The sequence below is a fragment of the Salmo trutta genome, chromosome 3 (genome assembly GCF_901001165.1).
Source record: "Salmo trutta chromosome 3, fSalTru1.1, whole genome shotgun sequence".
Lineage (NCBI taxonomy): Eukaryota > Metazoa > Chordata > Actinopteri > Salmoniformes > Salmonidae > Salmo > Salmo trutta.
The window spans coordinates 18,674,742-18,699,516 of NC_042959.1; the positions used below are offsets into that span (position 1 = coordinate 18,674,742).

Consider the following 24,775-nt stretch of genomic DNA (forward strand, 5'->3'; position numbering starts at 1 on the left):
AGCGTTCTATAAACTTTGGGTTTGACACAAGGTATGACTCCAAAAACCCAGAAAAGGCTACTCTTCTTGATGTTATCCTCACAAATAATCCTGATCAGTCTGGTGTTTTCTGTGATGACCTTAGTGATCACTGTTTTACAGCCTGTGTTCGTTATGGCAGCTCAGTGAAACGACCTGTCCTGATTTGTCATAGACGCTTGCTAAAAAACCTTCCTTCATGAACTGGCCTCTGCAAAATGGTATAGAATCATCTTGATCCCCTCTGTCAAAGAGGCTTGGACCTACTTTTTAAAAATATTTTCAGTGGTATTGTTAACACAGCCCCATGAAGAAAATGAGAATTAAAAACAGGTTCAGCCCCTGGTTCGACCATGATCTTGCAGAGTTACTCCACCTCAAGAATTGCATTTGGCGAAAGGCTCGGCACACGCATACTCAGGCTGACTGGCTCTCGTTCAGGCAAATGAGAAATAAGTGCACTCAGCCTATCCGGAAGGCCAAAGTTAGTTACTTTAAGGAGCAGTTCTCTCTCTGTGGGTCTAACCCCAAGAAGTTATGGAAAACGGTTAAAGACCTGGAGAATAAACCTTCCTCACAGCTGCCCATGTCCCTTAAACCTGTTAGGGATAGGTGGCAGTATTTTCACGTTCGGATGAAAAGCGTGCCCAGAGTAAACTGCCTGCTACTCGGGCCCAGAGTCAAATATTTACATATTATGAGTAGATTTGGATAGAAAACACTCTGAAGTTTCTTAAACGGTTTGAATGATGTCTGTGAGTATAACAGAACTCATATGGCAGGCAAAAACCTGAGAAAAATCCAACCAGGAAGTGGGAAATCTGAGGGTTGTTATTTATAAGTGATTGCCTTTCTCAACTACAGTGTCTGTGGGGTCATTTTGCACTTCCTAAGGCTTCCACTAGATGTCAACAGTCTTTAGAACCTTGTTTAATGCTTCTACTGTTACTGGGGAGAGAATAAGAGACCATTCTGTGGACTGCCTGAGGACAATGAGTTGTTTACTGCGCAGGGACGCAGGCGCACCGTTCCTTCTTTTTCCTCTGTAATGAATACGCTATTGTCCGGTTGGAATATTATCGAATATTTATGTTAAAAAGACCCTAAGGATTGATTGTAAACATCGTTTGACATGTTTCTATAAACGGTAATGGAACATTTTGATTTTTCGTCTATGGTTTTGCGCTCGGGCATTTTGCCTTTGGATAGTGATCTGAACGCGAACAAAATGAGGTATTTGGACATAAATATGGAGTTTATCGAACAAAATGAACATTTCTTGTGGGAGTCCTGGGAGTGCATTCTGACGAAGTTCAGCAAAGGTAAGTGAAGATTTATAATACTATTTCTGAGTTTAGTTGACTCCAGAACTTGGCGGGTAACTGTATAGCTTGCTTTGATGGCTGCGCTCTGTTCTCAGAATATTGAACAATGTGCTTTCGCCGTAAAGCTATTTTGAAATCTGACAGCGGTTGCATTAAGAAGTGTATTTATAATTCTTTCAATGTCTGTTGTGAAGTTTATCAACGTTTATGATGAGTATTTTTGTAAATTGATGTGCTCATTCACCGAAGTTTTGGAGGCAAAACATTTTCTGAACATCACGCGCCAATGTAAAATGGGGTTTTTGGATATAAATATGAACTTTATCGAACAAAACATACGTGTATTGTGTAACATTGGGTCCTGGGAGTGTCATCTGATGAAGATCGTCAAAGGTTAGTGATTAATTTGAGATGTATTTCTGATTTTTGCTTTGCTTGGAAAATGGCTGTGTGGTATTTCTTGTCAAGTTGATGTCCTAACATAATCTAATGTTATGCTTTCGCCGTAAAGCCTTTTTGAAATCGGACAATGTGGTTGGATTAACGAGAAGTTTTTTTTAAATGGTGTAAAATAGTTGATTGTTTGAGAAAATTGAATTGAGATTTTTGTTTTCTATTTCGCGCCCTGCTATTCCATTGGCTGTTGGCTAGGGGTCCCGCTGGCAGAACGGAGTCCCGCTAGCGGAACGTCTGTCCATAACAGGTTAAAGTTGATGATGTGGTTGTTAACCTCTCTAGGGCAGGTGGCACCAAATCGTCCCACCTACGTAACAGCCAGTTGAATCCTGTGGCGCGATATTCAAATACCTTAGAAATGCTCTTACTTCAATTTCTCAAACATATGACTATTTTACATCATTTTAAAGACAAGACTCTCGTTAATCTAACCACACTGTCCGATTTCAAAAAGGCTTTACAACGAAAGCAAAACATTAGATTATGTCAGCAGAGTACCCAGCCAGAAATAATTAGACACCCATTTTTCAAGCTAGCATATAATGTCACAAAAACCCAGAAGACAGCTAAATGCAGCACTAACCTTTGATCTTCATCAGATGACACACCTAGGACATTATGTTATACAATACATGCATGTTTTGTTCATATTTATATCAAAAAACAGCTTTTTACATTAGCATGTGACGTTCAGAATTAGCATACCCCCCGCAAACTTCCGGCGAATTTACTAACAATTTACTAAATTACTCACGATAAACGTTCACAAAAAGCATAACAATTATTTTAAGAATTATAGATACAGAACTCCTCTATGCACTCGATGTGTCCGATTTTAAAATAGCTTTTCGGTGAAAGCACATTTTGCAATATTCTAAGTAGATAGCTAGCCCTGTGATGCCGGGCTATTTAGACACCCAGCAAGTTTAGCCTTCACCAAACTCCGATTTACTATTAGAAAAGTTTGATTACCTTTCCTGTTTTTCGTCAGAATGCACTCCCAGGCCTTCTACTTCAATAACAAATGTTGGTTTGGTCCCAAATAATCCATAGTTATGTTCCAACAGCGGCGTTTTGTTAGTGCGTTCAAGACACTATCCGAATGGTAAATAAGGGTCACGTGCACGGCGCATTTCGTGACAAAAGATTTCTAAATATTTCATTACCGTACTTCGAAGCATGTCAACCGCTGTTTAAAATCAATTTTTATGCCATTTTTCTCGTAAAAAAGCGATAATATTCCGACCGGGAATCTGCAATTAGGTAAACAGACGAAAGAAAATACAGCATGGGGTCGACTCGGGCACGCGCCTAATCCCTTTTTCCTATGATCGGCCACTTGGCAAAGGCGATAATGTGTTTCAGCCAGAGGCTGTCTCGATATCGTTCAGCTTTTTCCCGGGCTCTGAGAGCCTATGGGAGCCGTAGGAAGTGTCACGTTACAGCTAAGATCCTGAGTCTTCAATAAACAGAGGCAAGAACAACAACACCTTGTCAGACAGGCCACTTCCTGCATGAAATCTTCTCAGGTTTTTGCCTGCCATATGAGTTCTGTTATACTCAGACACCATTCAAACAGTTTTAGAAACTTTAGGGTGTTTTCTATCCAAAGCCAATAATTATATGCATATTCTAGTTACTGGGCAGGAGTAGTAACCAGATTAAATCGGGTACGTTTTTTATCCGGCCGTGTAAATACTGCCCCCTAGCCCTAACAGGTTAACTGACAAGAAGCACATGGCTGAGCTCTTTAATCACCACTTCATTGAGTCAGGATTCCTATTTGACTCAGCCATGCCTCCTTGCCCGTCCAACATTCCCTCATCTCCCTCCCCTTTTAATGTGACTATCCCCAATGCTTCTCCCTCTTTTTCCCCTGCCCTGCTACAAAGTTTCTCCCTGCAGGCAGTCACTGAGTCTGAGGTGCTAGAGGAGCTCCTGAAACTTGACCACAAAAAAACATCTGGGTCAGATAGTTTAGACCCTTTATTCTTTAAGGTTGCTACCCCTATCATTGCCAAGCCTATCTCCAACCTTTTTAACCTGTCTCTCCTTTCTGGGGAGATTCCCATTGCTTGGAAGGCAGCCACGGTTCATCCTTTATTTAAAGGGGGAGATCAAGCTGATCCTAACTGTTATAGGCCTATTTCTATTTTGCTCTGTTTATCAACAGTGTTAGAAAAACTTGTAAATAATCAACTGACTGGCTTTCTTGATGTCAATAGTATTCTCTCTAGTATGCAATCTGGTTTATGCGCAGGTTATGGATGTGTCACTGCAACCTTAAAAGTCCTCAATGATGTCGCCATTGCCCTTGATTCTAAACAATGTTGTGCTGCTATTTTTATTGACTTGGCTAAAGCGTTTGATACGGTAGACCTTGCCATTCTTGTAGGCCGGCTAAGGAATATTGGTGTCTCTGAGGGGTCTTTGGCCTGGTTTGCTAACTACCTCTATGAGTGCAGTATATGAAGTCAGAAAATCTGCTGTGTCAGCCACTGCCTGTCACCAAGGGAGTACCCAAAGGCTCAATCCTAGGCCCCATGCTCTTCTCAATTTACATCAACAACATAGCTCAGGCAGTAGGAAGCTCTCATCCATTTATTTGCAGATGATAGTCTTATACTCAGCTGGCCCCTCCCCGGGTTTTGGGTTAAATGCTTTACAACAAAGCTTTATTAGTGTCCAACAAGCTTTCTCTACCCTTAACCTTGTTCTGAACACCTCCAAAACAAAGGTAATGTGGTTTCGTAAGAAGAATGCCCATCTCCCCACAGGTGTGATTACTACCTTTGAGGGTTTAGAGCTTGAGGTACTCACCTCATACAAGTACTTGGGAGAAGGGCTAGACAGTACACTGTCCTCTCAGCACATATCAAAACTGCAGGCTAAAGTTAAATCTAGTCTTGGGTTCCTCTATCGTAATCGCTCCTCTTTCACCCCTGCTGCCAAACTAACCCTGATTCAGATGACCATCCTACCCATTCAGATTACGGAGACATACTTTATAGATCGGCAGGTAAGGGTGCTCTCGAGCGGCTAGATGTTCTTTACCATTCGGCCATCAGGTTTTCCACCAATGCTCCTTATATGACACATCACTGCACTCTATACTCCTCCTTCTATACTGGGCAAGCGCAGAAAGCTTCTATACTGGGCAAGCGCAGAAAGCTTCTGTGCTGGGCGAGCGCAGAAAGCTTCTGTGCTGGGCGAGCGCAGAAAGCTTCTGTGCTGGGCGAGCGCAGAAAGCTTCTGTGCTGGGCGAGCGCAGAAAGCTTCTGTGCTGGGCGAGCGCAGAAAGCTTCTGTGCTGGGCGAGCGCAGAAAGCTTCTGTGCTGGGCGAGCGCAGAAAGCTTCTGTGCTGGGCGAGCGCAGAAATAGTATTTACTGGACTAGAGCAGAAAGCTTCTATACTGGGCTAGAGCAGAAAGCCCAGATTCATGGAGAATGACAAGCAGGCATCTGACTATTCTTCTCAGGCTTATGACTGTATCCTGAAATAGCTTCAAAGGAGAAAGCCTCTCCGTTTGAAAGAGGGTTTTGGAGCTAAAGCAGTGATATCTCTCCCTTGTTCAGTCACTCAGGGGGATGATTCATTTGGAGACAGATTCAATCACATGGACTCACTTTCACCATGGGAACAAAGAAAGCTCACACAGAGATCTTATTGGAGAATTGGAGAGAGATGGAAAAAGATGCCAAAAAAGGAAATCACTCTTTAGAAGCATGAATTAACTCACTGAGTGATATTCGGTCTCCCGAGTGGCGCAGCGGTCTAAGGCACTGCATCGCAGTGCTAGAGGCGTCACTACAGACCCTGGTTCGATCCTGCGCTGTATCACAACCGGCCGTGATTGGGAGTCCATAATGCGGCGCAAAATTGGCCCAGCGTCATTAGGGTTGGACGTCAGTGAAAATGAGAATTTTTTTTCTTAATTTACGTGCCTTGTTAAATAAAAAATAAATATGGTTTTGCCTCAAACCGTCTATTTAAAGCAGTCATTATAGGACCACTAGTGCGACTTCACAAGTGCTACTGCTGCTTTTATCATGTTGTAGGTGTTATCGGAGTAGATTTGTTTGGGGGACATTTTATGTTTTGATGGGTTAAATATAGCTTGGTGAATCATTCGATTTTGTATTTATTATTCCTCAAGTCCTCTCTGATCTGACATCTCTAGACAATATGCAATCAATAATGTGGCACGGTTCAGGTTCTAATCAAGACTGGGGCACGGTTCAGGTTCTAATCAAGACTGGGGCACGGTTCAGGTTCTAATCAAGACTGGGGCACGGTTCAGGTTCTAATCAAGACTGGGGCACGGTTCAGGTTCTAATCAAGACTGGGGCACGGTTCAGGTTCTAATCAAGTCTGGGGCACGGTTCTAATCAAGACTGGGGCACGGTTCTAATCAAGACTGGGGCACGGTTCTAATCAAGACTGGGGCACGGTTCTAATCAAGACTGGGGCACGGTTCAGGTTCTAATCAAGAGTGGGGCACGGTTCTAATCAAGAGTGGGGCACGGGTCAGGTTCTAATCAAGACTGGGGCACGGGTCAGGTTCTAATCAAGACTGGGGCACGGTTCAGGTTCTAATCAAGACTGGGGCACGGTTCAGGTTACATTCTACATTCTTGTCCTGGAAGTGAAACCTCCCTGCTTGTCTCCCTGATTTGTCTGGAGTTAATTTGACTGCTTTGGGGGGGATTGAACTCTCTCTCCCAATATGGGTCCCTCACACAGTGTACACTCGCAATCTCTTACATATGCATTCACACACGCAGTCACACACTTCTGAGTGCCCACACTGTGTGACTGGAATCAATTTCTTTCACTTTTTGAAACCACGGCTTCAGTCCATGCAGTCAACCAGTTTCCTTTACAACACATAGATCCGCCCGTCTTCCCACTCACATGTGGATTACATGGAGATTAATTTTCCACTGGCGATGGAGAAACAACATCGCAGATGTGGAGGATGTCTAAGGTAGGCATTAGCATAGCCTCGATCCACATCGCTTTTCAAGCCTTCGTAAAAGAAACATGCATTTTGAAAACAAATCAATGGAGTAAATAGAGTGTGAAATGTACAGAGAGAAAGAAACAAACAGCCTTCCCTCTATGAGGAATAAACATGTTAAGGCAAAGCAACGCGACATAATGGATTAGAGGCTTTATAAATACAGGATGTAATGTGCAGGAAAAAAGTAAAGCAGGGAGAAAAATAAAGAGCTCCGAGATGTTATCACGATGGCAGTATGGCGATACTAGGAAGTAAGGAAGCAAATGAAACAAAACATGGAAGTGGACAGAATGTCTTGTAGAGAACAGTTCTAAGGTTGGAAAAAACAGCCTAGTCACATTTCTTTATTTTGCAAGCTATAGCACACACTATTTTATTTAAGTAGGTTTTAAACTACCATATAATTCAATCTGCGTTTTCTTTTGAAGGAAAATCTGGTATCGTAGTAGCGCGATACTGGTATCGTGACAACAGTACTCTGAGATGGTTACACATGACAGGTGATATGAGAGAAACTGGTTTTATATTCCAGCTACCCCTAAGTGTTATGCAGTCCTGGAAGCTGGGAAGTTCCTAGTCTGGAGATGTCCTCCGCTTGAATGCAAATGGTTGTGTAAGTATATATGTTCTACTGCTAATGCCTGTCTCGTTTTGACTATGTGTAATGTTCTAGTAGCAGTTTTGACAATACACTGCATTGTGCCAGCCAGGCTGCTAGCCAGGACACCTGTTGACTATTGGACTTCTCTCAATAAGAGTCTGGCAGCTCTTCAAGAAAAGCTGCCATGGCCTCCTGCTCTCTCCATTACTACGATTTGAGAAGCAGTACCACTGAATGAGTCTCAAACAAACGATGGAGGAACTTAATGTGGAGAGCTGTGTTTACCTATGGGTCTTCTCTATAGACATTTCTCAACAGCTGAGAAGAGAGAGCAGGGACCAGTTCAGATCCACAGTGTGAGTTGATCTATTGGTCTGTCTCGAAGGTTCACTCCTCAGCTGAGCCCAGTTCAGCTCCATCTAAATCAGGGCATCATTTCCTTAACCAACAAAGTGCCTGTCACTTCCAGCACCCACTTTTCCCTTATATACTGTTTGTCACAGTGCTCTTGCCTCAATCCCCCTGTTATCACAGACTGATCACCGTAAATTACCAGCAAGGGGGGCGTGTGTCGACCCCCAAAGGCACATGCATACCCTCACTCACCTTCCCTCTCTCAGAATGAGCAGTAATGTAATACCGATTGGAGCAAAAAGAACTGGACATATTTGACCAGTTCACCCCAGCTGAGAAAGTGCTTATTAACCTCAATAGATAATGGACCACCAGTCAGTGACTCCCGCTGTTATGAAACCCTGCCACACAAGTCGACTGACACAGCATGCCACGGTTGAAGCCCATCAAAGCCAACTGGGCTGTGAGGGGTTTGACTCTTCTGTCCCTCCCTGGTTCCTCTTTCATTAGCCAGCCAATCGGACCAGAGAGGTAGTTTGACATTAGCTGTAAACCATCTGAAACAGACTGGAAATGGCTTCACTGACAATTAAACTGACAGAGTAGCCATTTTCAGAGTCATTTCCATAACAGCATCTGTCTGTACCATAACGCTGACATATAACATGTTGTAATGAGGCTGGTCCTTACGCTCAAGGTCTGCCTGTACAATAGCTTTATTGCTACATGCTCTGATAAGACTGGATTCTATAACAATCCAGTGTGTGGGGGAGAGGGGACAGATGGGAAATGGAGTTTGAGGCTATGGTTTAGAGCTCCGGGGGAGAAGGAGTATTTAGATGTCTGCCTTTTGACTTTATTACCCTGTACGCTATGTAATTAGAAAGATTAGACCAAGGTTATCACACCCCACACACACACACACACACACACACACACACACACACACACACACACACACACACACACGTATCCATAGGAGTTCATATGCCCTTATCAGTATCTATAGTAACTGTTGGAGCTCTATAAAACTCCACACACACACACACACACACACACACACACACACACACACACACACATTGTTCCTGGTGAGCTGATGTGGGCCTTTGACAGTAGAAAGCTGATTAGACTGCAAACCAAAGATTCATTAGTCTAGTTTAATAGAATTGAGATGAGTGGATGGGAGATTTAAATAAATTAACCTTCAGCGAATCCCCAGAGGCATGTTGGAATGACAGAGGGGGCTGAGGTTGAATTCTCCTCTTGTCACTGATATAATGAATACTGATGACATGTTTTTTACCCTGGAGTTTGTTGTCATTTAACCCTGGACTCCAACCTGACAGGTTGGAGGCCCAGCTAGAGAGAGGGATGGAGAAATGAAATGGCTTGGATGTTCTACTCAGGAACCAACACGAGAAACTGGAACTTCTGACGTCTTAACAGTGACAACCTGCTCTGTCTGCTGTTTATTCGCTTGTTGATTAGTTTACTTACCTCGCCTCCTCCTCTTCTACTTCAGTGTGTGCATGTGCGTGTCAATATAACTCGCGCAGCAGGAGGCCTGGAAAATACAGATATTTGAAGAATTTAGTATTATTTGAAAATGTCACATCTTCAGCAGGGAATAGATCAATTTTTACCAGATCCTAGCAGGGGAAATTTTTTGATTTTTACCGCTCTGCATATTATTAACCTTCATTAGTGGCTTCTTGTGAAATTTACTTAATACTCTCAGTGGTTTGGGTTCAGGCTATTAATACCCTCAGTGGTTTGGGTTCAGGCTATTAATACCCTCAGTGGTTTGGGTTCAGGCTATTAATACCCTCAGTGGTTTGGGTTCAGGCTATTAATACCCTCAGTGGTTTGGGTTCAGGCTATTCATACCCTCAGTGGTTTGGGTTCAGGCTATTAATACCCTCAGTGGTTTGGGTTCAGGCTATTAATACCCTCAGTGGTTTGGGTTCAGGCTATTAATACCCTCAGTGGTTTGGGTTCAGGCTATTTATACCCTCTGGTTTCGGTTCAGGCTATTAATACCCTCTGGTTTGTTTCAGGCTATTAATACCCTCTTTGGTTTGGGTTCAGGCTATTAATACCCTGTTTGGTTTGGGTTCAGGCTATTAATACCCTGTTTGGTTTGGGTTCAGGCTATTAATACCCTGTTTGGTTTGGGTTCAGGCTATTAATACCCTGTTTCGTTTGGGTTCAGGCTATTAATACCCTGTTTGGTTTGGGTTCAGGCTATTTATACCCTCTGTGGTTTGGGTTCAGGCTATTTATACCCTCTGTGGTTTGGGTTCAGGCTATTAGTCACCTATTTCACATGGTGATGTCTTTGAGTTGTTGGTAAATATATTAAATGAGACTTTCCATCTGGTATAACTCACCAGGCTAGGAATTTTGTGATTTTAGGGGCAAGGCCATTTGGCCTTCAAGAGGTGCCTAATCTGCCACCATGGCCATGAACCAAAATAGCCAATTAAATTGTTTAGAAAACCGAAAAACAGTAGCTATTCTGTTAAGAAAATCGAGTATGTACATTCTTCTTAAATAATTATGTGAGTGAGAGGTGCTTCGGAGCACGGCGATTGACAGTTGGGAGACGAGAATTACATTTTTTATATTCAGGCCAAGGGCACAACGGCCACTTTGGCCACAAGGTGTGGATTGTTTTTAAGGGGCATTGCGGCCAGACGGGGGAAATTGGAGACCTATTACTCACTCTGAGGCGGTTCTATTTTTGTCTTATACATTTCTCCACAGGATCTGAGCAGCATGTTCAATGGCTCCATGCCTAAAGAGACTTATCTGGAGTGATGTTACTCTCTTTTTATCAGACCCTCCTCTTACTAAACATACAACAAAGAGACAGTCACACCCAGGAATCACATTCACCATGGCTTTCCTCTCAATACACGGCTCAGTAGCATCAAAGCTGCTATTGGCCTCTCATCAGAAACGGTACCAAAAAGACACTGTACAGACAGACAGGTTGAGTGGTTCCTGTATTTGATTTAAGCCTGTTTTCACACAAAGGTGGCAGCCTGAGAAGTCAACGGAACTGGCTGTAGTGTTTTGTGCATGCGTGCATTTGTCTAAGAGATACTGAAGGGAAATGCGTGAGTGTAAGATGTACTGATGTATGTCCACATAGGTGTATTTAACGTGTGTGTGTTTAAGTGCATTTTATGTATGCTGGTGTGCTTGCGTCTGTCACTAACAGATACGTGTCACCACGGACTACGGTGACGCCACAGATGCAAATACCCAGCTTAGTCAGTCCTCTCAAAGCCTATGTCACCATACACACTTAACTGAGCTCCACATAGTGACACACTTTAACAGCTACCGATAAACACCTGGGCGGTTTGCAATCCCTGCATCTCATCATTTAGCTGCTCTCTTAACTCCCTCTGCTGTTGGTCATCTGCCATCTTAACAGAACTCCCACTGCTGTTGGTCATCTGCCATCTTAACAGAACTCCCACTGCTGTTGGTCATCTGCCGTCTTAACAAAACTCCCACTGCTGTTGGTCATCTGCCATCTTAACAGAACTCCCTCTGCTGTTGGTCATCTGCCATCTTAACAGAACTCCCACTGCTGTTGGTCATCTGCCATCTTAACAGAACTCCCACTGCTGTTGGTCATCTGCCATCTTAACAGAACTCCCACTGCTGTTGGTCATCTGCCATCTTAACAGAACTCCCACTGCTGTTGGTCATCTGCCATCTTAACAGAACTCCCACTGCTGTTGGTCATCTGCCATCTTAACAAAACTCCCACTGTTGGTCATCTGCCATCTTAACAGAACTCCCACTGTTGGTCATCTGCCATCTTAACAGAACTCCCTCTGTTGGTCATCTGCCATCTTAACAGAACTCCCTCTGTTGGTCATCTGCCATCTTAACAGAACATCCGCTGCTGTTTGTCATGTATTTTATGCTGAGGGTCCATTAAGATGCAGTAGAAAATAGAGACGGGGGGGGGAAGCTGGCCTGTATACATGTTTAAAGATGTTGTTCCACTGAGTGATTCCATCTCTATTTGTGGTCATTAGTGAGCTGGAATGAAGAGGAACAGAAATCACCTGGAAGCCCGGAGGAGTGATCAGGGTCTCTGCTGCCTGCCCCAGCTCACACTCCTCTCTGCACCCATTACCAGGGGCCTTTTCATTAGGCACCAAACAGAAGACAAGTCTACTCTGGACTAGTAGCCCCTTTCATGTCCTCACCAGACCAGAGGCAGGTGCTCTGGAGGTAGACTGACTGAGAGCCATTGATGGCTGTTCACTTTCAGGTCCTCATCTCTCCTTAGACTCCATAAAGAGCTTGCTGTGCTAGGATTGGCCAAAGGAAGCTGCACTTTCCCATCAACTAACAGTGCTTGTGTGTCTGAGGCCAAAAGGCCTGATTTGATTCATTAGTGGTTTTTTATCTGAAACGGCGATCATGTCTCAATGCTTCACCTTGTTACCTCGAAATGACACAACGACAAGGTTCCAGTTTAACAGAGTTTACTATACTGTATGAACACACTACAAGGTAGCCATGCCACTCTAGGCTAGGTCCATCAACGAACAGACTTCCTGCGCAGGCGCACTCTTGACTGAGTGATATCCCCGTAATAACAGAAATATAGGGATACTTAAAACATGAACTTAACACACCTGACTGAGGCCTTCTGAAGCCTGTAGCTCAGAAACCAAAACCAAAACATCACACACACCTTTAAATAGGGCTGGTTATTGAAAAAGCACCATTGCTTGTTCAACCAGTTACTGATGTGTTGTGTGAAGAAAGAGGAGTAACCTCTGGGGAAGACGCTGAGATGATGAGATCTTGCTTCCTTTCACTTTGATTCACAGTCTGTTGTTTAAATGGAACTCTCTGTAGTCTCTAGTGCTATAAATACGCTAGCAGCTAGCACCAAGTGGAAAGTTAATGTGATGGCCTGAGGAGAATTCTACAGATGACTGGAACGCTTGTGCTTCCACATTAAGCTGGATCAGTCAGGCACCTTGTTGATTCATCTGCCCAGAGCATCCATCACTCCAAATAGTCAGCTATGTGTGCTAATGCCCAGGACCCAAGTGGAACCCTCTAATGTGCTAGGGGCCACACTGGACGACCCAGGCTATGAATAGAGATGCAGCTCACTTCATTGTCTGACGAATCTCTGTAGGGCCTTTATCTTGCGCTCTGCCTTGTGAAAGACCTTGACTGGATTTCATCACCAGCCTTCCAGGCATTAGAGGAACATCGCTGGTGCTCTCTGCTAATTTTGGATCGCAAACCTCGACGCACCAACTTGACCTCGAGAAATAACAGCATCCTCCCATTATTACAGTGTCTATAGGGGAGGGAATGAAAGCAGTGCACTGTTGGTCTCTGGGCTGGTCAGAATGTGACCTTGGTCCAACATCAGTAAGGGTTTCTGAGTGGAGAATGTGACCATTATTGGCTCTGGGACAATCACAGGAAATTACAGTTCTCTGAACAGCTGACTAGGGTGAGACATTTTACTCGACGCAGTCAGAAAGGTCAGTGTTGTAACCCACAATCATAGAAGTCACGGTGGTTTGTTTCACTGACCCCTAAAATGATAGGTTATTCTAAATAAAGTTTAAGTTCAAATCCTGTGGCCGTTGGGAGAAGTTTGCTGTGTTGTGAGCCGGCAACCTGAAGGTTGGCATCATTATCCTGGATGCCATCTCTTGCCATTGTACCCTTGAGCAAGGCACTTAATCCCCTAGTAATTATTTCATGAAAGCTGCAAACATTGAGGGGCGCTTGTTTTGTCATAGTGGAATGTACCTAAACTTCCACACTTCCAATGTTCTTCAGGTGAAGCGTCTGAGCCTAACCCTTCCTCTTGTCTCCTAAAAATAAAAACCAGATTTTCTGCCCCCTGGGGCTGCTCTGCGGAGCGTTCACTGATTTTAGCACACTGAATGTTTGCTAACATTAATTCAATAGGAATTGCTCTTCTGAGAATACGATTTAGAAAAGATGCCATCTCTTTTTGGGACTGGGATTGTGTGACCTTTGACCTATCAACGGCTAGACGGAATTAAAATAGGAAACATATTCAGAGCATTGTCCTGCATGCTTGCTTTCTTGATGCAGATTTGTGGGAATATTAGAAATTGTCTGTCTGTATTCTTCTCATATCAGATCCTCTTTGCCTGAGTTGCCACTTCGCTTGTTTTTCAGATAGTTTGAAGGAGTGGAAACCCCTACAGTTGTCATTGGTCTGATAAGTGTCTGTCAGCCAGCCACAGCGTTTGATAAGACAAATCCATGGAGCTAAATGTGTAGAGTACAGAGGTCTCTGGGGACAGAAGGCTTTGACTTGGTAATGGAGTGTAAAAGTTCAAAGAGAAGCAGAATAGTATTCATGAGGTCAGTGGTGTGTTAATGCTTTGTGTCACTGTACATTCCTCTCTATCACATGGATGAACAGGCTTTAATCTACCTGACTACCTGTTCACTTGTTCATCACTGGCAAGATGGATGGTCCACTCCCTCACCTCACACCACCACGTTGTTACACACAAGAACACACACACGGTGTGTCGTCCTTCCTAAATAGTGAATAGCGTCTGGTTTACACCAAGTCAGGTGTGTAAGGGGGATGGACCATGAGCAAACAGAGCATTAACCAGGAGAGTAGTGTACTGACAGCTCTCCTGTACACACTTCATCTGGATTTACTCTACTGACTACTTCCCCTGTGCTCTCTCTCTGTCTGTCTGTCTCTGTGTGGTGTCGTCTGTCTCTCTCTGTGTGGTGTCTGTCTGTCTGTCTGTCTCTGTGTGGTGTCTGTCTGTCTGTCTGTCTCTGTGTGGTGTCTGTCTGTCTGTCTGTCTCTGTGTGGTGTCGTCTGTCTGTCTCTGTGTGGTGTCGTCTGTCTGTCTCTGTGTGGTGTCGTCTGTCTGTCTCTGTGTGGTGTCGTCTGTCTGTCTCTGTGTGGTGTCGTCTGTCTGTCTCTGTGTGGTGTCGTCTGTCCGTCTCTGTGTGGTGTCGTCTGTCTGTCTCTGTGTGGTGTCGTCTGTCTGTCTCTGTGTGGTGTCGTCTGTCTGTCTCTGTGTGGTGTCGTCTGTCTGTCTCTGTGTGGTGTCGTCTGTCTGTCTCTGTGTGGTGTCGTCTGTCTGTCTCTGTGTGGTGTCGTCTGTCTGTCTCTGTGTGGTGTCGTCTGTCTGTCTCTGTGTGGTGTCGTCTGTCTCTCTCTGTGTGGTGTCTGTCTGTCTCTGTGTGGTGTCGTCTGTCTGTCTCTGTGTGGTGTCGTCTGTCTGTCTCTGTGTGGTGTCGTCTGTCTCTCTCTGTGTGGTGTCGTCTGTCTGTCTCTGTGTGGTGTCGTCTGTCTCTCTCTGTGTGGTGTCTGTCTGTCTGTCTGTCTCTGTGTGGTGTCGTCTGTCTCTCTCTGTGTGGTGTCTGTCTGTCTGTCTGTCTCTGTGTGGTGTCGTCTGTCTGTCTCTGTGTGGTGTCGTCTGTCTGTCTCTGTGTGGTGTCGTCTGTCTGTCTCTGTGTGGTGTCGTCTGTCCGTCTCTGTGTGGTGTCGTCTGTCCGTCTCTGTGTGGTGTCGTCTGTCCGTCTCTGTGTGGTGTCGTCTGTCCCTCTCTGTGTGGTGTCGTCTGTCCCTCTCTGTGTGGTGTCGTCTGTCCCTCTCTGTGTGGTGTCGTCTGTCCGTCTCTGTGTGGTGTCGTCTGTCCGTCTCTGTGTGGTGTCGTCTGTCCCTCTCTGTGTGGTGTCGTCTGTCCCTCTCTGTGTGGTGTCGTCTGTCCCTCTCTGTGTGGTGTCGTCTGTCCCTCTCTGTGTGGTGTCGTCTGTCCCTCTCTGTGTGGTGTCGTCTGTCCCTCTCTGTGTGGTGTCGTCTGTCCCTCTCTGTGTGGTGTCGTCTGTCCCTCTCTGTGTGGTGTCGTCTGTCCCTCTCTGTGTGGTGTCGTCTGTCCCTCTCTGTGTGGTGTCGTCTGTCCCTCTCTGTGTGGTGTCGTCTGTCCCTCTCTGTGTGGTGTCGTCTGTCCCTCTCTGTGTGGTGTCGTCTGTCCCTCTCTGTGTGGTGTCGTCTGTCCCTCTCTGTGTGGTGTCGTCTGTCCCTCTCTGTGTGGTGTCGTCTCTCGCTCTCTCTGTGTGGTGTCGTCTGTCCCTCTCTGTGTGGTGTCGTCTGTCCTCTCTGTGTGGTGTCGTCTGTCCCTCTGTGTGGTGTCGTCTCTCGCTCTCTCTGTGTGGTGTCGTCTCTCGCTCTCTCTGTGTGGTGTCGTCTCTCGCTCTCTCTGTGTGGTGTCGTCTCTCGCTCTCTCTGTGTGGTGTCGTCTCTCGCTCTCTCTGTGTGGTGTCGTCTGTCGCTCTCTCTGTGTGGTGTCGTCTCTCGCTCTCTCTGTGTGGTGTCGTCTCTCGCTCTCTCTGTGTGGTGTCGTCTCTCGCTCTCTCTGTGTGGTGTCGTCTCTCGCTCTCTCTGTGTGGTGTCGTCTGTCGCTCTCTGTGTGGTGTCGTCTGTCGCTCTCTGTGTGGTGTCGTCTGTCGCTCTCTCTGTGTGGTGTCGTCTCTCGCTCTCTCTGTGTGGTGTCGTCTCTCGCTCTCTCTGTGTGGTGTCGTCTCTCGCTCTCTCTGTGTGGTGTCGTCTCTGTCGCTCTCTCTGTGTGGTGTCGTCTCTGTCTCTCTCTGTGTGGTGTCGTCTGTCGCTCTCTCTGTGTGGTGTCGTCTGTCGCTCTCTCTGTGTGGTGTCGTCTGTCGCTCTCTCTGTGTGGTGTCGTCTGTCGCTCTCTCTGTGTGGTGTCGTCTGTCGCTCTCTCTGTGTGGTGTCGTCTGTCGCTCTCTCTGTGTGGTGTCGTCTGTCGCTCTCTCTGTGTGGTGTCGTCTGTCGCTCTCTCTGTGTGGTGTCGTCTCTCTCTCTCTGTGTGGTGTCGTCTCTCTCTCTCTGTGTGGTGTCGTCTCTCTCTCTCTGTGTGGTGTCGTCTGTCGCTCTCTCTGTGTGGTGTCTGCAGCACTAACCTTTGATCTTCATCAGATGACACTCCTAGGACATTGTTGTACAATACATGCATGTTTTGTTCAATCAAGTTCATATTTATATCAAAAAACAGCTTTTTACATTAGCATGTGATGTTCAGAACTAGCATACCCACTGAAAACTTCCGGTGAATTTACTAAATTACTCATGATAAACGTTGACAAAATACATAATTATTTTAAGAATTATAGATACAGAACTCCTTTATGCAAACGCTATGTCAGATTTTAAAATAGCTTTTTGGCGAAAGCACATTTTGCAATATTCTGAGTACATAGCTCGGCCATCACAGGCTAGCTAATTTGACACCCACCAAGTTTGGGGCCTAAACTCAGAATTACTATTAGAAAAATTGGATTACCTTTGCTGTTTTTCGTCAGAATGCACTCCCAGGACTTCTTCAACAACAAATGTTTTGGTTCCAAATAATCCATAGTTATATCCAAATACCTCCGTTTTGTTCGTGCGTTGAGGTCACTATCCGAAGGGTAACGCGCGAGCGCATTTCGTGACAAAAAATGTCAAAATATTCCATTACCGTACTTAGAAGCATGTCAAACGCTGTTTAAAATAAATTTTTATGCTATTTTTCTCGTAAAATAGCGATAATATTCCAACCGGACAACGTTGTATTCATTCAAAGACTGAAAGAAAAAAAATGGAGAAGTCTCGTGAACGCGCATCTCAGTCTCACTGTCCCCAGGCAGGCCACTTACAAACTCTGCTGCTGTACTTTGCCCAGGGACAGGAGACACGTCATTCCGCTTTCTGAACGCTTTAGAGAGCCAATGGAAGCCTTAGAAAGTTTTCACGTAACAGCACAGATGCTGTAATTTCGGTAGAGATGCAACAGAAGGACTACAAATTTTCAGACAGGCCACTTCCTGCATGGAATCTTCTCAGGTTTTTGCCTGCCATATGAGTTCTGTTATACTCACAGACACCATTCAAACAATTTTAGAAACTGTTGTGTTTTCTATCCAAATCTACTAATTATATGCATATTCTCGTTTCTGGGCAAGAGTAGTAACCAGTTTAAATCGGGTACGTTTTTTATCCGGCCGTGAAAATACTGCCCTCTAGCCCCAACAGGTTAACATTGCCAAAGCAAGTGAAGCAGATAATATACAAAAGTGAAATAAACAACAAATATGAACCGTAAACATTACACTCACACAGGTTCCAAATGAATAAAGACATTACAAATGTCATATTGTGAATATATACAGTGTTGTAACGATGTACAAATGGTTAAAGTACAAAATGGAAAATAAATAAGCATAAATATGGGTTGTATTTACAATGGTGTTTGTTCTTCAATGTTTGACCTTTTCTTGTGGCAACAGGTCACACATCTTGCTGCTGTGATGACACACTGTGGTATACCCAGTAGATATGGGAGTTTATCAAAATTGGGGTTGTCTTTAAATTCGTTGTGGATCTGTGTAATCTGAGGGAAATATGTGTCTTCAATATGGTCATACATTGGGCAGGAGGTTAGGAAGTGCTGCTCATTTCATTGGCAGTGTGCACATATCCTGTCTTCTCTTGAGCCAGGACTGCCTATGGCGGCCTTTCTCAATAGCAAGGCTATGCTCACTGAGTCTGTACATAGTCAAAGCTTTCCTTAGGTTTGGGTCAGTTACAGTGGTCAGGTATTCTGCCACTCTCTGTTTAGGGCCAAATAGCATTCTAGTTTGCACTGGGTTTTTTTGTGAATTATTTCCAATGTATCAAGTAATTTTCTTTTTGTTTTTTCATGATTTGGTTGGGTGTAATTGTGTTGCTGTCCTGGGGCTCTGTGGGGTGTGTTTGTGAACAGAGCCCCAGGACCAGCTTGCTTAGGGAGTTCTTCTCCAGGTTCATCTCTCTGTAGGTGAAGGCTTTGTTACGGAAGGTTTGGGAATCGCTTCCTTTTAGGTGGTTGTAGAATTTAACGTCTCTTTTCTGAATTTTGATAATTAGCGGGTATCGGCCTAATTCTGCTCTGCATGCATTATTTGGTATTCTACGTTATACATGGAGGATATTTTTGCAGAATTCTGCATGCAGTCTCAATTTGGTGTTTGTCCTATTTTGTGAATTCTTGGTTGGTGAGTGGACCCCAGACCTCACATCCATAAAGGGCAATGGGTTTTATAACTGATTCAAGTATTTTTAGCCAGATCCTAATTGGTATGTTGAATTTTATGTTCCTTTTGATGGCGTAGAATGCCCTTCTTGCCTTGTCTCTCAGATCGTTCACAGCTTTGTGGAAGTTACCTGTGGCACTGATGTTTAGGCCGAGGTATGTATAGTTTTTTGTGTGCTCTAGAGCAACGGTGTCTAGATGGAATTTGTATTGGTGGTCCTGGCGACTGGACCTTTTTTGGAACACCATTATTTTTGTCTTACTGAGATTTACTGTCAGTGCCCAAGTCTGACAGAATCTGTGCAGAAGATCTAGGTGCTGCTGTAGGCCCTCCTTAGTTGGTGACAGAAGCACCAGATCATCAGCAAACAGTAGACATTTGACTTCAGATTCTAGTAGGGTGAGGCCGGGTGCTGCAGACTTCTAGTGTTCTCGCCAATTCCTTGATATATATGTTGAAGAAGTTGGGGCTTAAGCTGCATCCCTGTCTCACACCACGGCCCTGTGGGAAGAAATGTGTGTGTTTTGCCTATTTTAACCGCACACTTGTTGTTTGTGTACATGGATTTTATAATGTATGTTTTTCCCCAACACCACTTTCCATCAATTTGTATAGCAGACCCTCATGCCAAATTAAGTCGAAGGTTTTTTAAATCAACAAAGCATCTCTCTCTCTCTGTGCGTCGCTCTCTCTCTCTGTGCGTCGCTCTCTCTCTCTCTGTGCGTCGCTCTCTCTCTCTCTGTGCGTCGCTCTCTCTCTCTCTGTGCGTCGCTCTCTCTCTGTGCGTCGCTCTCTCTCTGTGCGTCGCTCTCTCTCTGTGCGTCGCTCTCTCTCTGTGCGTCGCTCTCTCTCTCTCTGTGCGTCGCTCTCTCTCTCTCTGTGCGTCGCTCTCTCTCTCTGTGCGTCGCTCTCTCTCTCTCTGTGCGTCGCTCTCTCTCTCTCTGTGCGTCGCTCTCTCTCTCTCTGTGCGTCGCTCTCTCTCTCTCTCTGTGCGTCGCTCTCTCTCTCTCTCTCTCTCTCTGTGCGTCGCTCTCTCTCTCTCTCTCTCTGTGCGTCGCTCTCTCTCTCTCTCTCTCTCTCTGTGCGTCGCTCTCTCTCTCTCTCTCTCTCTCTGTGCGTCGCTCTCTCTCTTTCTCTGTGCGTCGCGCTCTCTCTTTCTCTGTGCGTCGCGCTCTCTCTCTCTCTCTGTGCGTCGCGCTCTCTCTCTCTCTGTACGTCGCACTCTCTCTCTCTCTGTACGTCGCGCTCTCTCTCTCTGTGCGTCGCGCTCTCTCTCTGTGCGTTCCGCTCTCTCTCTGTGCGTCGCTTTCTCTCGCTGTGCGTCGCTTTCTCTCTCTGTGCGTCGCTCTCTCTCGCTGTGCGTCGCTCTCTCTCGCTGTGCGTCGCTCTCTCTCTCTGTGCGTCGCTCTCTCTCTCTGTGCGTCGCTCTCTCTCTCTGTGCGTCGCTCTCTCTCTCTGTGGGTCGCTCTCTCTCTCTGTGCGTCGCTCTCTCTCTCTGTGCGTCGCTCTCTCTCTCTGTGCGTCGCTCTCTCTCTCTGTGCGTCGCGCTCTCTCTCTGTGCGTCGCGCTCTCTCTCTGTGCGTCGCGCTCTCTCTCTGTGCGTCGCGCTCTCTCTCTGTGCGTCGCGCTCTCTCTCTGTGCGTCGCTCTCTCTCTCTGTGCGTCGCTCTCTCTCTCTGTGCGTCGCGCTCTCTCTCTGTGCGTCGCGCGCTCTCTCTCTGTGCGTCGCGCGCTCTCTCTCTGTGCGTCGCGCGCTCTCTCTCTGTGCGTCGCGCGCTCTCTCTCTGTGCGTCGCGCGCTCTCTCTCTGTGCGTCGCGCGCTCTCTCTCTGTGCGTCGCGCTCTCTCTCTCTGTGCGTCGCTCTCTCTGTGCGTCGCTTTCTCTCGCTGTGCGTCGCTCTCTCTCGCTGTGCGTCGCTCTCTCTCGCTGTGCGTCGCTCTCTCTCGCTGTGCGTCGCTCTCTCTCGCTGTGCGTCGCTCTCTCTCGCTGTGCGTCGCTCTCTCTCTGTGCGTCGCTCTCTCTCTGTGCGTCGCTCTCTCTCTGTGCGTCGCTTTCTCTCTGTGCGTCGCTCTCTCTCTCTCTGTGCGTCGCTCTCTCTCTCTCTGTGCGTCGCTCTCTCTCTCTGTGCGTCGCTCTCTCTCTCTGTGCGTCGCTCTCTCTCTCTGTGCGTCGCTCTCTCTCTCTGCGTCGCGCTCTCTCTCTGTGCGTCGCGCTCTCTCTCTGTGCGTCGCGCTCTCTCTCTGTGCGTCGCACTCTCTCTCTGTGCGTCGCGCTCTCTCTCTGTGCGTCGCGCTCTCTCTGTGCGTCGCGCTTTCTCTCTCTCTCTCAATTCAATTCAATTCGCTTTATTGGCATGACGTAACAATGTACATATTGCCAAAGCTTACTTTGGATATTTACAATATAAAAATAAATAAAAATGATAATCAAAAATTGTCAACGGGACAACCGTAACAACAATAACCAACGGTCAATATAACCATACATTCAACAATAATCATACAGTTGAGGACATGTGCAGGTTTATTGGTCTGTCAGACACTGTCCCTCAACTTATGGCAGGCAGCAATGTAGAGCGCTGCCAACCCACAGCTCTCTGCGTCCTCCCCCAACAGGATGGGTAGCCTATCCTCATCAGAGAGGTCTTTGAAACCTTGAATAAGGGTTTCAAATTTGGGGAAATGACACTCTCTAATTGTTTTATATTTTTGAGATTTTGTCAGGAAATGCAGCTCCGTCTCAGGTTCTGCTGTTGTGCAGTGGTTGCACAGCCTTTCCTCTACAGGGAGCCAGGTTTTCCTGTGTCTACCCTTCTCAATGGCAAGGCTGTGCTCACTGAGCCTGTACTTTGTCAAGGTTTTTCTAAGGTTTTGATCAGTAACCATGGTCAAATATTTAGCCATAGTGTACTGTCGATTTAGGGCCAGATAGCACTGCATTTTGCTTTGGGTTTGTGCTTGTGTTTCCCAATAAGCAATGTAGTTTTGTTTTGACTGTGTTGTAATTTGGTTTATTCTGATTGATTGGATGTTCTGGTCCTGAGGCTTCAGTGTGTTAGTAGAACAGGTTTGTGAACTCAGCCCCAGGACCAGCTGGATGAGGGGACTCTTTTCTTTGCTCAGCTCTTGGCATTGCAGGGCTTGGTAATGATATGAGAGGGGGTCACTGTATTTTACATGTTTCCAAAACTTAATTGCTCTTTTTTGAGTTTTTATTATTAGTGGATATTGGCCTAATTCTGCCCTGCATGCATTGTTTGTAGTTTTCCTCTGGACACGTAGGAGAATCTTACAGAACTCTGCATGTAGGGTTTCAATGGGGTGTTTGTCCCATTTGATGAAATCTTGTTTTGCAAGTGGACCCCACACCTCGCTGCCATAAAGTGCAATTGGTTCAATGACATATTCAATTAGTTTTAGCCAAATTTAAATAGGTATTTCAATTTGAATTTGCTTTTTAATGGCGTAGAATGCCCTGCGTGCTTTCTCTCTCAGTTCATTCACTGCCTCATTAAGGTGTCCAGTTGAGCTTATTTTTAAACCTAAGTAATCGTAGTGTGTACAGTACTCTATATATTTTGTACCAATTGAGAACTTTGGTCTAATTCCCTGAGATCTGGATCTTCTCTGGAAAATCATTATTTTAGTCTTTTTGGGGTTTACTGCCAGGGCCCAGGTCTGGCAGTACTGCTCTAGCAGGTCCAGGCTCTGCTGTAGGCCAGGTGCTGTGGGTGACAGCAGGCATAGGTCATCTGCGAAGAGTAGGCATTTAACTTCTGAATTGTGGAGACTAACACCAGGGGCTGAGGATTTTTCTAGAATAGTGGCCAATTCGTTAATGTAAATATTGAAGAGTGCAGGGCTCAGATTGCAACCCTGACGAAGGCCCCGCCCCTGGTTAAAGAATTCTGTTCTTTTCTTACCAATTTTAATGCTGCACGTATTGCCAGTATACATTGATTTAATTATGTCATATGTTTTTCCCCCTACACCACTTTCAATAACTTTGTAGAACAGTCCTGTATGCCAAATAGAATCAAATGCTTTTTGGAAGTCGATAAAGCAAGTGTATATTTTGGTATTATTTTGGTGGACATGTTTATCTATCAGGGTGTGTAAGGTGTAAATATGATCAGTTGTGCGATGTTTTGGTATAAATCCAATTTGGCTTTTACTCAAGACATTGTGCTTATTAAGGAAGTTTAGAACTCTTACATTGATGATACTACAGAAAACCTTCCCCAGGTTACTGTTCACACAAATGCCTCTGTAATTGTTAGGGTCAAATTTGTCTCCATTCTTAAAGGTTGGGGTTATGAGTCCTTGATTCCAGATGTCAGGGAAATAACCTACACTCAGGATCAAATTAAACAGTTTTAATATAGCCAATTGAAATTTTGCACTAGTGAGTTTGAGCATCTCATTTAGGATGCCATCAGGTCCGCAGGCTTTTTTAAATTTGAGAGCCTGAAGTTTCTTATAGAGCTCCTGGTCAGTAATTGGGGAGTCCAATGGGTTTTGATTGTCCTTTATAGCTTTTTCTAATCCATTCAATTTCTCATGGATTTGGCGTTGTTCTGCGTTTGTGTCAATTTGAACGGTGTTGTAGAGTGTTTTGAAATGGGTTGTCCATATGTCACCATTTTGTATCGCTAATTCCTCTTGTTTAGATTTTTTTAGTTTTTTCCAATTTTGCCAAAAGTTGTTTGTGTTTATGGACTCCTCAATTAGTGTCAGCTGCTTGCTGTTGTACTGTGCTTTTTTGATTCTGAGTGTACGTTTATAGAGTTTTAAAGTCTCACAGTAATGAAGGCGTAATTCACCATTATTTGGGTCTCTGTGCTTTTGGTTGGATAGTGTTCTAAGTTTTTTCCTTATAATTTTACAATCTGCATCAAACCAGTTGTCATCTGTGATTTTTTTAGTTTTGTTTTTTATCAATTTCAATTGTGCTTCTTTTGCCGTTTGCCTGAATATATAGTTGATGTTTCGTACTGCTAGATTGATGCCTTCTTTACTGTGAGTGAATGTGGTATCCAGAAAGTTATCTAAGAGTGTTTGGATATTTTGGTTCCAGGTTGCTTTCTGGTATTCTTCTGTGCTGTTTTGGGCCCATCTGTATGAATTTCTGATGTTGTACAGCTTACTGGGCTGTGAATGTGTGGTTGTTTCCAGGTCTGTTCTTTTGAGAAACAACGTAATTTGGCTGTGATCAGACAGAGGTGTTAGTGGCTTGACAGTGAATGAGCTGAGAGAGAAAGGGTCCATGTCTGTGATCATATAGTCTACTGTACTGTGGCCAAGAGGTGAGCAGTAGGTGAATCTCCCCAAAGAGTCCCCCCGTAACCTACCATTGACAAAGTACAGACCCAGGCTTCTACAGAGCTGCAAAAGATCCCTTCCGTTTTTGTTGACGGTGCTGTCACTGTTGTTTCTATGGGGGAGATTAAGATAGTTAGAAACAGTATGGCCTGTAATAAAGCTGTCCCCTCGTGTGCTCGTTAGATCAGGTAGTGTTCCTGTGCGCGCATTTGTGTCCCCACAGATGAGCACATTTCCCTGGGCCTGGAAATGGCACGTCTCTTCCTCGAGGGTGGGGAAGATCTCCTCTGAGTAATATGGGGATTCTGAGGGGGGGATATATATTGCGCAAAGGAACACATCTTTTTCTGTCAGTACAAGTTCTTTTTTTAGTTTTAACCAAATGTGGTATTTGCCAATTTTGAGGGGATCAATTAGATTTTGTAGTTCGGATTTGTACCAAATGATCAATCCTCCAGAGTCTCTGCCTCTATTGACAGAGCTGTGTTTCTGTGATGGCACAATGACCTCTCTGTAGCCTGTGGGACAG

General features: G+C 45.1%; 1 protein-coding gene across 6 annotated transcripts in view; it reads left to right on the forward strand.

The window, feature by feature from the left end:
• Positions 1-24,775, forward strand: part of LOC115169747 (ecto-NOX disulfide-thiol exchanger 2) — a 313,601-nt gene that overhangs the window by 123,179 nt on the left and 165,647 nt on the right. Inside the window, exon 4 of one of the 6 annotated variants that reach the window (XM_029725689.1) lies at positions 7,356-7,436. The exons of the other annotated variants lie outside the window; for them this stretch is intronic. The gene's annotated coding sequence lies outside the window, so the exon portion shown is untranslated. The remainder of the gene's footprint in view (positions 1-7,355; positions 7,437-24,775) is intronic. 6 annotated transcript variants of the gene reach the window in all.